Here is a 12,757-nt window from a genome sequence, read left to right on the forward strand (position 1 = left end):
TGCTGGGAGGAGAACATTATGTGAATATCCACAACAAGCAGCGAGCGCACTAAAAAGTGGGTTTCCACCCAAAAGTAGTGCGAAATTTAGCCAAATGTGAATAACAGACGGCCTCCATCCGATACTATTATGCAGATTGTAGGAGTAACGTGAAGATAGACGCTGCTGATGATTTTCCAGTTGTATGTGATTAAACCATTAGATGATGTAATTAAAAGAGCTCCAGGCAAACCTCAACATGCAAAAGAAAACCCAACCTATGTAGTCCACCTGAGGACAACTGATCCAGATTTTAAAAGCGTTTTACAGTAGACACATACAGTAGTTATACCACCAAGGGTTTCCCCATATCCTAAGTGTCTGGGGTGTACTTCTCAGTAGCTCTGTACCCCCCCCCCCTCAGATTTGCTCCATGTATAATGCCTTGACAAAATGAACCAAAGATAAAAGGAATCAATCTAAATGAATGTTATTTTACATCCCAACATGATGTGACACAGCTGAATAGCGATTAAAGTTTAATGTGGTGACAAGAAAAGGCTTTTATTGCGTTGGAATCCAAAAATGCTGGAATGGATGAAGAATTTAAATTGAAGGAACGCAGTTGTGTCCACATTAAATATGAATGAGAGGTTTTAGGGTCCAGAAAAGACTGAACCGCAAACAGAGTTGGGTTGTTATTGATTCAGATTTGATGGAATATACAGTAGAAGTTATACTGTTTTAAAGTGACGGCTGGATCTGGATAAAAACTGCACCTGTAATGTTTCATCGATTAGTTTGGTCCAAAATCTTTTCACATTTCTTTTGTTGTTCACGTGACATTGCATGATCTTCCCCTTTCTATTGGATCTTTGCCTTAAGGACATTTATAATGGATGTGCAGTTCTTGTTTACTGTAGTATCTGCAGTCAGTATTTATATTACACAGTATATTCCTCCACAGGGACACTCCACTACCTCTCGTATCTACTGCACCTGCATGTCTCTCACACTAGTCCTCAATTATAGAACCACAATCCAGCCGTCTTGTTTAGAGATTCAGAGCGATGACAGATCACAAATTACTGATAGGTGAACATTACTTCTAGTTGAAACTGAAGTGCACTAAAAAAAACATTTTCATAGTGATATAGAGACTAAAGTTGCCGTGACTCGTTCATTTAGCAAATTACGGTATTTTGATGAACTGCCCTGCCAGGTTCAGTTAGCACGGGGGATCTAGCCATTTTATTTTAGTTTGCATCAGCCAAGTTGGATCCCGGCCAGCGTCAGTGGTCAAAGATTCAGCAGAATAAGTACCATGCATGAAGTAAGGTCAGGTGCAGCGTGCACCTGCTAAATGTTAAAAAAGGCTAAATGTACACATTTGTGAACTCAGGCGTGGTGAGTGCACGTGTTTAATTTTTGAGTATCAAGTGTTTTATGGAAGGGCCATAATGCTGATGGGGAAATTTCTCTGGCTTAAATGCAAAAGTAGGACATTCTGTAAATATGTCATCAGGTTTTCTACTGTTACATTTTGCCAATAATATGAATATAAATACAAAATAAAAATGAACCAGTTGCTCTCACAGGACCATTGTATTCATTTTACAGCAGAATAGTATAGGGTCTCTTTTCATGAATGAGAAATTTAATAGACATTTTATTCACAAACAAAAGGGTACTGTTCATCTAAGACCATAAAGGATTAAAAATCTGAGTTTTTCCTTGATCCTCGAGCACAGATCTGTTTCTCCACAGTCATGTCCCAGGTTGTTGTGTTCGTGGTCTGCTCCCATGCGGACATGCCCTCGAACACCTCCACAGCGAAGAATCCAGGAGTCATTCAGATCAGCGGTGCGACGCTGAGCTCAACTCTGAGCTCAGCGTTGACATCTCAGCTGATGATCCCTCTGAAGGAATGCTATTTCAGTGCACAATCAAATTCTTTCTTTAGCCACAGTTCTTGATGCTGGGTGAGCCCTGGAGCTGCTAAAATCACAAGCTTTGCCCACCATAATATTAATACCGGGCTTTGACTGGTATTATCCTCTATATCGCTTGTGTAAATATTACTCTTTATGCGACTCTTTAAAACTGTAGCAGCATCACAAGGTCTTGCATAACAGTGGGACAATCGTAAAGCTTCGTGAAAATCCCTTCAAGGAATTCTGCATTATATTCACAGCTGGTATTCGGGAACATTTTGGATAGAGGCTTTACTTCTTAGCACTTCACTTTTTTTTTTCCAGTCATAGTAGCTTGGCATGTCTGCCCCCCCAACAGAAACCTTTATTTTCTGACTCTCCTAAATCCTTACGCCAACATCTCATGCCCAGTAAGGCCGCTTGTCATTCAGCGAGGTGCATAAGAGTGTTATGAATTCAGGTGCTTTTAAGTAGTTTCGGTTTCTTCTCCCACTCCCACATCATGATTAATTCGAGGAATTTTGATCTAACCTCAAAACCAAGACACCCTAGCATAGGTGTCGAGCTTTGAAAAAGAAACACAGGCACTGAAAGAGGTTTGTAGCACGATGTAACAAGCTTTTCTTCGTTTACGATTCTTTCAAATTCCCCCAGCTCCCCCTGTACATTAGACACATCAGTTCAAATGTGCTGTCTCACACCACCGCTGTGATAAATGAACAATGCAGCTACATTTGTCAGCATTTGTTCTGGTGTGCACACGGATACTGCTTCAACACACAAACCCCATGCATGCTTGTTAATACACATTCTAGCGTGGCCCTACAGTGACTCATTTATATATGTCCCATGTTAATCCTTACCGCTACACCTACACTCCGCTAGACCTACACACATTTGATCTAAATTCTCTTAATAGCTCTTCTTCTAAACACTAAAAGAATATATTTGCCAATATTTATATAGAAGCACATCAAGACTCTTGATTGTCAAAGTGTACTGTGTTTGTATAATGACTGTGATCCTGCATCAGTAGAAGACCATCACCGCTGCTTTGCCTGTTTTATTGTGACTCCGGCCTCTGCATACTAAATACATTATTGAACCTCCTCGGGAGAAATACAACACAGTGTGTAATGCTGGCAGTGTTTTCTCCTTAAGCGGTGAATAAACCCAGCAGATCATAAAAATGATGCAAGGGCGCTGATGGTGAACAGAATTCTTAGTAAGTGTTTACATGCTACGCTTACATGCTGAACTACTGACTACTGGCCATAGCTGAAGCTATTTACATGCACCCAACAGTACGGAGTAGCTCACACTTCCATGAATAAACCACCAACTGCACAGTGGTCTTCATTCCTGGTTTTCTTTACTACTATGTAGTTATTTGTAGTTATTTTCTTGCCGTCCCTGGTGTTACTCAGACCCTGAGTAGAGTGCTATAATAAAAAAAACACAGCTCTGGGTTCAGAAATAGTGGACTGAGAGCCACTGACCTCAGGTGTCCCATCCCAAATAGAATATGGGCCACAAGCATGTACGAAAGGGGGGAAGCTTCCAGCTGCCTCCTCTCTATTGGACTGAGGATACTTTTAATAGAGTGGACACAAACTATTCATGTAGTAGTGGAATGATGTAAGCGCACCGTACACGCTACACAGAAAACAAAAGAACTAAAGGGGCGTTTAGTGCGTGCTAAAAATCCAGGAGCACAGCTGGCCCCATTTGAGTGACTGCTTCACGAGGCCCTCGTGTTCAAATCATGTCAAATGCTTAGTAACTGAAGAGCTAATATTAATCTGTTGGGATGTTTGGACCGCAGTCTGAGCCAGAGGTGTAAAAGCTGTGTGGAGTGAGAGTGGAGTAGCTTTTTGGAAAATGGGAGTGCTTGTGTTTTCTCTCTCTCTCTCTCTCTCTCTCGCTCCAAAATACCGTTTCATCCCCTCTGCACTGATGACAAAATGTTGGCCGGCTTTATTTTAGCCAACTATTAAAAGTTTCTCCTCACGTGTGCGACGCAGCCCAACTTTGGCCGTGCTGCAACTTGAAAGCCTGCCAAGTGTTTTCTTCTGATAGATAAATAAACAGCGTGCGCGACATTAGCATCTTAAACATTTCTCATTTAATGCTCAGGTCTGTGAGAGGTTAAGCGTGATAAATGACGCGCGTGTATAAGTTGGGCGAAGAACTTTTAAATATGTTAAACGCTGAAACCACCACTCACTGGGACCTCGTTAATAAACGGAGGAGAAGTAGAACGATCACCTGGAATTCATGAGAGCTGCTGTGTTGGTCTGTGCTCCTAATACTTTTTTGGCATTAACAACCTTCAGTTACTGTATTAATGTAAATCTGAATATCAGCGTTTGTTTCCTATTCACATTTCTTTTTCTAAATATACAGTATTTCACCCCCCCATAATAGCGTTCGGCTACTAAATGGCCATTTTGTCCAGTTACTTCCTCTTTCGGCTGCATTTTCACCTCACACAAAACCAATTCCATCTCCTTTTGATTTCCAGTTGATGGTCACTTTTATTTGAATGCTGTCTGAAGTGAAGGTAATTTGGAATTAAGGATTGTGAAAGGCTTGACAGACTTCCAAATTAATGAGCGCTTGGCATTTGGTCTTTTTGTCTCACAAGAATGATTTTTTAATTTCCAGGGTGTACATTCAGCAAGGTCTGAAGAAACAGTGAACGGCTGAGGTGCTGCTTCATCACACTTCATTCTGTGCGTTTTTTTTATATCCCTCTTTTCTTTTTCATGAAAAAAAAAAAAAGGTTTGCTTCTAAGTATCCGTTCCCCCACAACTCACAGACACATTTTCACTGGTGCAATGTCCCTTCCTCCTACAGCGTAAGATATAGACGTCTTTGAAGACATTTCAGTTATAGGGGGGGACCACTGGTTCCAGACAGAAGAAAGAAAATGTCTTCAAGTCTGGCATTTTCTTCCTTAAATCCTACGACATTTTTTTCTCCCGGTCCCTGAATGAGAGAACGAGCGCTTCTCAGAGAGGGGCCAACCAAATAAACCCCTCATCGGGCCTGGAGCCACTAATCTGTAATTTAATTTCAGGCGGGTGTCTGGGCCATGAGGACACACAGCAAGGTCAAGGGCTACTGTACAGAGAGATCTGCACATTTGGGCACAGCCTGGGGTTTGATCAACAGTCTCATCCAGCTTAGGAAGAGGACACGGCATGTGTGTGCGTGTATGGGTGGGTGGCGAGATGGGGAAGTATTTCTGCGCTAATACAAATCAGACTTGATGCAGGGTAGCTATTTCACATATGACAGCAGCAAACCAGCACAGAGAAAACCTATTATTCAAAACAAGTGAAATGTTTGGGATGACTGAGCATCTGCAAACAGAGAAAGATTAGCCCTAAAACGGGAGCGCGTCTAACTGGCAACAATTCAACATGTCAGTGTTGATCTGCATGTAAATGAAATATTTGTATTATTTTGGCCATAATTCATGTTTTACTCATTATGTAGAATGGTCTAGTCGGCAGATAAATCAACTAATGGAAAAGTGGAAGGATGGATTTGAGCAGCATGGCTAATCCTGTGGGTGAAGAAATGTCTGTAATAAACTCGACCTTGTTCTGGCTGAACAAGCACAAAGTGGCCCTGGGAATGGGACCAATAATTACCAATGACCAGGCAGTTTCACCATGTCTCTTTAATGTAAATAGGCACTGGGTTATCTGACACAAATGGCTTTGGCATTCATACATGAACATTTGGCACAGGAACTCGCTCAAGTACCTAAAAAAAACAAAAACGAAAAACAAAAAAAAAACCAACCTGTACAGTTCTTAGCCTGGAGGAGATAAAACATTACACACCGACAGTAGAAACCAGCTGAGAACATTAATTCAAATTATTTCTTACATATATATTCACTGACAGGTCAGTTGGAACATCAGGGTGTATCCCATGAGCCGTTTGCACTTTGTTGGAGCTTTGCTGGCATTCAATTTAAATTCCCTCAAGTTAGTGAATATAGGAGAGCAGTACACACTGACAGGTACAAGTTACTTCAGCGACAGACGCTAATTAGTAAGTGCAGGAGTTAAGAGAGAGCCACACTTTCTCTCTCTGACAGAGAGACAGCGATAGTAACTGAGGCAGGGTCATCTCTTTAAGTGTCTCACTTCCTATTAGACAGGAGATCTTTGGCACACGCCCCATCACAATCCATACGGAGTGATGTCGGTGACAGAGAAAGGATCCTGCCGCATCCTGTCGATTTCAGACACAGCCTCTCTTTTGCATACTGCAAAGAACACAACCCACTCAGCTGTATTCACTCACCACCGTGGCCGTCCACTGAGAGAAAGTGAGGGGGGGGGGGCAACAGAAAATGATGGCACATGATGTGTTTATGTGTTGTGATGGAAACTCAGGGGAAAGTAGTAGAAAGAATAAAAAAAAGAAAAAACAAAAAAGATGATGGACTCATCTTCTGCTCAGCGAGGCTTTGACATTCTGTAGGGGACGCTGGAAATAGTCTCCAGGTTGATGGATAGGTGGAGTGGGATTAACCACCAGACTCGTCTCTTACTGGCCGTCTGGTCCCAACTCCTGGATAAAGACACAAAAAACATGTAATGTCAGGCTGTTCATCTGTTATTAGCTTTGAAAAATAACGATACTGATACTTTACACCATCACAGCATTATTAGCAATAGTATCGATGTATCTGGGGAAAAAACTGAGCAAATATGATTACACAAAAGGAAGTTGTGTTTCCAAGGATGCTGTAACCTTCACGTCTGCCTCCATCTACACACCCTCGTCAGTGTATCGCAAGTATCCTTCTGAACTTCTAATGCTTCTCCTCACTCGTAACCCCTGTGGACCGCCCCACTGCTAGCACAGAGAAAGAAATTGTTCTCCCTGCATCATTAAACAGTTTGAATTAACTTGGGTAGAATTTAATTATGTCACACATGAGGCTCTCCTACTTGAAAGCATTTAAAAGCAATATAGTTGGCTATATGCTCGGAGGTTCGGTCTTTAGATACATTATTCAAGTCAGTCGGCTATATCTGCATGCAACTGGACTCCTAAATGAAAACGGTGCACTTGCTCACCAGGACAGATCTTTACTTTCTGTTGCCTGGTGAGATATCCAACATAAATACCCACAGAGGAGCTAATAATTCCCCTCCTTGTGGCACTGGAAATTCAGCTCATGCTCTGTGTTCCATTAAGACTTTAGCTCTACTTGTCTAAACCTCATGAATCTACTTTTGATTTAGACATACTGCATTTAAAACAGGGTTGACTCGGTGCACCCAGTAAGCAGATGACTTCTCGTGTTCGAAGCGCTCGTTGTGTCTATCCTAATATTTAATTACAGAAAATCCACAAATTGTTATGTTAGGGAGCTTGCTATTCCTACTTGCTAATTGGCACTCATTATAAACCCTTTATTATATTTCACACATTACAGGCTACTGTGATGTGGCTAAATCCTAAATGGAATCGTAAGGGCACAGCTAGCAGCTTCAAAACTACGTTCTACGGACAGTGTTGCTTTTGGAAATGCAGTCTGGCTTCCATTTGCTCCCTGTCATAGGATAATCCGACTCGCCAACATGTCACCTGAATGAACACAACACAATTTTCACACATCAGATTCAAATGTACCCCTACGTGCCCCTGGGGAGACCCAAGGACGCATATTTCAAAGAGGAGTCATGTTAGCTGCTTGGTCTAGAATCCAGAAGTATAATGGACGTACATCCAATGAAGAGTAATTTCGAAGCTCCTAAAATAACAAGAACAACTATTCTGAAAAGATGCCTTTTTTTTCTGAGATTGTGCAACACTGGCAATCAAAAAGTAACCTGCAACTTCGAGTTCAACAGACAGCTTCTCTCTGTGTGAGAATCCAAAGCAGACGTGACAGGGCAGAACATTCCTCCACTCACCTCCCAACACCTGAGACATAAGCTGATGGACAGATTCATTTACAGCAGCTACATTGCACACTAATTGACTGGGGCTATAGGAGATTGTTAACGTGAAAGAAACAGCAGAAGAGTGGATTCAGTCTAATGAACTACTGTAATTCTACAGTGTCCATTTCTTTCCTCATTTACACTGCAATCTAAGTGCCATATTTCATTCTATCGGTTTTGTTTTTTATTTTATTTATATATTCGTGGAACATCGCACCAAAAACAGCCGGCCTGCTGCTTTTTCACACAGACAGAAGCAACAAGAACAACAACCAGAGTTACTATCAAAGATAAAAAAAAAAAACAAACCAGACATGAGGCTATGAAAGTTTTGGAATAACCTTGAAGACGTACCCAAGATAATGAGGAAGAAGCTAAAGCTTGGTGATGCTTAAAGATCATTGCACATCATGACAATTTCAATGCGTAAGAATAGATAATTAAGTCGTTATATACGTAGTATACACAGTACCCATATACTACTCAATGACATTATGCAGATCTGCTGTGGATTCATTTCCATTTCAACAAATAACTCACAAGCCCCAAAACAGAGGTCTGTAATAAAAACAAGATCCCATGGGTCCTGCAACACATAAATGATGCAGTGGAGGACACAATTCAAATAGTGGTTAGTAACATTAATGTGGAGAAGAAATAGAAGAGGCTATTATTGTTAGACTTAACCATGCGTGTAAATATATAACCTTCAAGTAAACATGCGCCTCTTAACACGCCACCAAATAAAGCCAAGTCTTGCATGTCTCCTCCCCAGTCCCACTCACACATGCTGTGAAGTCAGTTACTTGCTACAGCAATTGCTATTCACAATTCAAAGCTGATTAATAAATGAGAACTAGCTCGCTGCTGCTCTGAGGTCATTGCAGCAGGACATCGTACTTGTATAATGGTGCTAAAGGTAGTTTCTGAAGAACTTTACAGGACTTTTAATAAAACCTTCCAAAGCTGGAATGACACCATGAACATCAATTATCCCATTGAAAATTATATAAGATGCAGATATTACAGCAGATCTTGCCACAGGTGCCTCCATTTTGTCCCAATAACAATAAGGCAGAGTAAAGTGTATGACGGGTCATTGTTACTGCTCCGTTGGTCCAAAGCAGTGACATGTATCACAATCTAACAGTCCCCCACCTTAATCGGTTCCTTTCCTATGGTTGAGGTACTCTACCCTCAACATCTCTACAAAAGCAGCCTGTAGCCAGCAACCCCCCCGCCCGCCCGCCCGCCAGTGTTAATTATGAGACTTTTTCCCCCGGAGCCTGGGTGGGACGTGGGAGTGCATTAATCTTGATTCTTCACTTCAGTCTAAAGGATCGTTTGAAAAGGCTCCTGTGGTAAGACCTAAAAGAGGGGTGACTCAGTACCAGGAGAAAGGGAGCAGGAGGGGAAAAGATGGACTCAGATCATTGTGCACTCACACTGGGGTGTCCACTGGCTCGATAAGCAAACCAGTCACTTAACCTATACCACTCACACTGCCTGTATGCTTATTTGGATGAATATTTAGAGACACACAGAATGACACACCATGACCATTTTCCCCCTGTGTTGTTATTTATTTGTTTCCTGATGCGGTATGAAGGTGACTGTCACCTTGCATGCTAAACTGAGCAGAGCTAAAAGACTGTGGCATGTTTGTGTCAGTGTGTTTGCATTCAGCCCAGTTTCACTGCACACTTGAACGCCTCATTGGTGCGCACAGGTCAATGCCCCTTGTGATAGTAAATACCCACATATATACTTATAAATATATATTTGTATCTATAGAACAATACTATTTCATGATGTTTCTCCATTTTAATACAATAAGCCATTGCTGCCAGATGCACAATTAGTGATACCCTACTGTGTCTCTACACCTTGTTGCCAATGCCACAGAGTGTAAAATAGAGGGACAGACAATCGGATAATTGCTTTAACAAAAAAAAAAAAAAAAAGCAAAAGCAAACAGCCTGAATGCACAGCTCATTTGAGATAATGCCCACCCACTGCAAATGAGAGTAAAATTATAACTTTACATGATTGACAGGTTGAATACTGACTAATTGGCTGCATGTGACACAATAAAACAAATGCATCTGTTGGTACTCTTTCCAAAACATTCTCAAGTCCATTTTCAGGGAGTGTTTTTGAACAGCATCATTTCAGTGCTTATTTATTATTATTTTTTTCTGAATGACTTGCTCTGCACATCTGATGATGGTCTTCCTCATCTCATTAGCTGATCTACTTCTACAGCGCAACAAACAAACTGACAAACAAACAAACACAGCGAAGCTGTTAGTTCGGATGCAGAGATGCGCATGCTTAAGCTCCCTCTAGCTGAGCTTGTGTAACCACTACAGTTTCACGATAATGTGTGCACACTTCAGAAAACTACACATAAAAGTCATCTTGCTGCTCAACAAGCAACACGTTTAGCATATTCCCATCACAGCGGGGGAGCTGCTCAGTGTTTAGGTGCCTGCCGTCTGTAAATTCTCTGGTGCTGAACATATTATCTTTGATAGCCATGATTTGTAAACAATAGGCTGGTATCCATTTAAAACACCTGCTCCTACTTGTGACAAGACTAATTTAGATTAAAAGGCTGTACTGCAGGCATTGTTAGTTGCTCTAAATAGAACATTGGGAATGTGCAAAGTTCAGAGATCCTAGAGGGAGATTCAAATATCATGTTGCCAGAGACAGCAAAAATGTTTGGCTTTGATGAATGTTCAGAAAGTGTTCTCTTCAGTCGTGTCTTTTATTTTCCTTCGGGCATGTAGAGTGTGCAGGGAAACTAACAGTGATCACCCTGATTGAGGAATATTAAGTGATGCTAATATGCTATAGAAAAAGTCACAGTGTGCTTTCCACACACACAAAGCAAACCACACTTTTACCATGTGCTCAACTGCCCAGAACAATATTGCACAACATATTTCTGTGGCATTATCTCTGCTGCGGTCACAGGTGCTCGTGCATCTGCTTTATGCAACAGTCATCATGGAGACTGCCTTCTGCTTTTTTACAGCTCGGTTTTCGTCGCTCCATCTAATGTCCATCAGAACTTGAATGAATCAGCCCTAGTGTCTGTTTTGATTGTTGAGGTGATTTATTTTGCTTGTTTTTCTGGAGTTTTATTAATGATTATTTTATATATTGATGGTGTATCACAGAGCAACAATGTCCTAGTTGCCAGTTCATGCTGGCACTTACGTTTATGTGTGTTTTTCAGCTTCATCACATCGTTGATCTTGTACAGAGTCTCTCATCTGCATTATGAGTAATCTATAGTAGTTAATTGAGCCCAGAGGCAGTTGGTTTCAATGAAGGCTCCTGTGCGTTTCTGGCAAAAACAGGAGAAAAAGAGCTCTCAGGAGAGGGCATCTCTCTGTCGAGAGGCAAACAGAGCAGAACTCCTGCCGTGTTCATTAGCTGTCATTGATCAGTGATTCAGTTGCTGTGCAGCTCCTACCACAGCTCACATATTAGCAGTTTTATGCACTAAAATTAATATAAAGGTAAGATGTGCAGCCAGCACAGCATTTTCCTCATTATATTTTATTTTTCACTGCACTTTTTTTGATGTGGATGGTTGTTTGCCAAGGTTTTCAACAGTATGCAGACTGCTATGCAGCACACTTGTCCATTCCACAGTTTTCTGATATCAATAAGAGCTACTATATTCAGTTATTGGCTTCCCTCAGAGGCTATCATTGCTGCAACCTATTCCATCACAGGGGATGTACTGTAGAATGAGGCTGTGAGGTATAAAAATGCTGATAAATGACTGAGACAAAAGTATAAATAATGCAGAGATCAGAGATACTGGAATAGTGAATCAAACTCTACTTCAAGACACCCTGCGCCTCCCTAGAGAGAGCTCAATGTAAGTGCCCTGTCTAACACCATCAATGTCTGCTGGGCCTCACCTGCCACATGCAGGAAAGAGGAACTCGAGGAGCTCCTCTTTGTTTCTCCGAGAGCCTCACTTCTCTTCCCACCAAGAAAAATAAAATTCACATCATCAGAGAGCTCCCATCTCATCTCCAACACCTTGCAGTAACAGGCTTTTAAAATGCACGCAGACTAGATTTCTACTTTTCTACTCTCTGAAGTAGACGAGCTAAAGGGGGGGCACCTTTAGCTCGTCTCCATCCTTTGAAAAAGGACTCCCTTTACACAGTCAATACCTAGAAAACCATAACAAAGTAAACCCTGAGCCACTGTAAACTAAAACAATGAGATACATTTCTGCAAAGACAGTGCAGTGAATATCCAAGGGTGTAAATTAAATCAATATTTCACAACTTTGCTAAAGGAAGGGGGAAAGTGCCATTATGTACCACTAATTGCACCTTTAGAGGCTATTTTTAAAAAATATAATCTACCCTCTCATTGAACGTCCTCAGGTACCTGACCATGACTGTCAATGCTACTATGCTGAGTCTCCTTTATTCCACATAATGTCTGCCTTTCAATACTATCCTCCTCTAGTGTGCAGGGATTTCTAGGTCAGGGTTTTGCACAATACCATTCCTTATTGCCCCTTTAAATATACAAAGATAAAAGAAGTCTTTGTACATTAGGAAACCAGGTCTTGCAATCCAATGCAAATTTCACTTGGGAAGTTGTAAAGTTTCTTTTAACTTTAAATTTCTTTGCCTTAAATGTGAAATCTAAGTTGCCTTCACTTAACCTTGCTACTGTCCAAGTATCCAGAGCTAATAAGTTACCATAATGATCATCAAGTAATATATACACTACCACTGAGCAACTGCAACTGAGCAGTGTACACCATCTGTATTATATTGAGTGTGCTGCATATAGCCATTTACTATGTTATCTGT

General features: G+C 41.2%; 1 protein-coding gene across 1 annotated transcript in view; it reads right to left on the bottom strand.

The window, feature by feature from the left end:
• Positions 1–5,590: 5,590 nt before the first annotated feature.
• cd276 (CD276 molecule) overlaps positions 5,591–12,757 on the bottom strand; it is a 59,427-nt gene continuing 52,260 nt past the window's right edge. The window contains exon 8 of the mRNA XM_026378835.1: positions 5,591–6,510. The gene's annotated coding sequence lies outside the window, so the exon portion shown is untranslated. The remainder of the gene's footprint in view (positions 6,511–12,757) is intronic.

Source organism: Anabas testudineus, chromosome 3, assembly GCF_900324465.2.
Source record: "Anabas testudineus chromosome 3, fAnaTes1.2, whole genome shotgun sequence".
Taxonomy (NCBI): Eukaryota; Metazoa; Chordata; class Actinopteri; order Anabantiformes; family Anabantidae; genus Anabas; species Anabas testudineus.